This window comes from Chiloscyllium plagiosum, chromosome 14 (assembly GCF_004010195.1).
Source record: "Chiloscyllium plagiosum isolate BGI_BamShark_2017 chromosome 14, ASM401019v2, whole genome shotgun sequence".
NCBI lineage: Eukaryota > Metazoa > Chordata > Chondrichthyes > Orectolobiformes > Hemiscylliidae > Chiloscyllium > Chiloscyllium plagiosum.
The window spans coordinates 65,994,242-65,996,091 of NC_057723.1; the positions used below are offsets into that span (position 1 = coordinate 65,994,242).

A 1,850-nucleotide genomic window follows, 5' to 3' on the forward strand; every position below is an offset into this window, starting at 1 on the left:
CCCCAACACATATAGACCCCCAACATATACACACACACCAACACACATAGACCCCCAACACACACGCACACACAATGTCAGCGAGTAACCGCAGCAAAGTTTGTGCCTTTCTGTCCAACTCTGGCGCACTTTGCAAATTCCATTTCGTTCGGTCATTCTCTACAACCGATGTTCCATTAAAATTCAAACATAAATCGAAAACCTTCCGATGCTGGAGATCCGAAGCGAATTTGCTTGTAGAAACTCTACCAGCAGCTGTCGAGAGAGAGAGAGAGAGAGAGCGAAACAGACTTCGCGTTTCGAGTCCACAATTCGATTAATCACAATTCGTCAGATTTCACAGATTTTTATTTATAATTTCGAAAACACTTTGTGCTTGAACGGAAAAAACATTGCGTTGAAAAAGATTGGCCATCTGCTCAGCAAAAGGAATCATTTTTTTAAAAAAACAATAGATTTTAATAATAAACATTTGATTTTTTTTGATTTGGTGATACTGAGGGGGGTTACGAACGGTCAATCCTCCGGGTTGTGTTCAAACTGAATTAGTAGAAGTGGAATAAAAAAAACCCAACTCAGACTGAGACAGCGGGTTAGGATGCACTTCACGAGGGTTTAATGTGGTCTCTGATCTCGTGAAGACTGGGATCCGCTGGAAATGACTGACATGTGGTCATTTAGAATGGAGTCAAATCAAAAGAGAAGCCAGTCCTTTCGACTCCATCTTAAACGGGTGACCCCTGACTTTTAATCTGTGCACGCCATCGCCCCCCCCCCAACCCCTTCATCCACCCCAAGTCCCAGATTCCACTCACCCCTGTATTCCCCCGTCAAAATCACCCAGAATCTCTCTTGTTTCAGTAAAATCCTGTCACCCCTTCGAAACTGCAGTCAATGCAAGTCCTGAAAAATGTGTTGCTGATCTCCAATCTCTGCAGTCCTCACTTTCTCCTAGTCAATACGAGTCCACCCGGATTAAATTGATTCCAAAATACCTTCCCCACCGCCCCCTCCCCACCAAAGCTCAGACCAGCGCTAGAGGGAGAATTGCATCCTCAAATCACCAGCAAACCATAAAATCTTTTATCTTAATCTTTTATAAAAATCTTTTATCTTTTCCATTTTAAACACTAACCAATACCATGTACAAGATGCATCTCTTTCCCAAATAAAATAACCCCTTCAGTCCTTAACAAACTACACCAATTAAATAATGGCAAGAAAAACAATTTAAACTGTCCCTGCACACCGCTAAATAGCACTCCCCTTGCTCCCCCAATGCTGGCTGCTACTACACTAGCGCTGAATCTCCCCGAGGTTTGGAAGCGGGGAATCGGCCGTCCACACCCTGCCCCCACTGCCCTTCTTTCTGGATCGTGTTCCAGTAGCTTCTCATAGAACACAGAGAGACCCGAACCCGTGACCGTGACAATCTCCTGTCAGTGCTCAGCTGTTTAACTGCCTACCAGTCAGGGCTCTGGTCCTTCAAAATATATCGAATTGGTCAAAAAAAAGTTTTGTTTGCAATTTTCAAATAAAACCTTAGCCATAAAGAATCCATTTGAAAGACTACATTTCAAACAGAAGACATTCCCGCTTGATATATTTTACAGAAATTCCACAATATAAATACAAGCATCTAGATTGCATTTTTGTTTTGAAATCCGTTCAGCTCAAAATTGGGCGATTTGAAATCGCTAATCGCTTTAGGAAAACAGTCTTTCTGTGATCATGACTGGATTCAGAGAGTGTTGTGAGCGGCTGTGCGTGCTTATCAGTGTGTCTGTGTGTGTGATCTGAGTGAGTGTGTGTGATCGAGAGTTTGAGGGAGTGTGTATGTGTGAGTTTCA

General features: G+C 42.9%; 1 protein-coding gene across 3 annotated transcripts in view; it reads left to right on the forward strand.

Annotated features, from left to right (window-relative positions):
* The window catches only part of LOC122556940 (T-cell leukemia homeobox protein 3-like), a 23,961-nt gene that overhangs the window by 1,398 nt on the left and 20,713 nt on the right, over nt 1–1,850 (forward strand). The gene's annotated exons all lie outside the window — the stretch shown is intronic.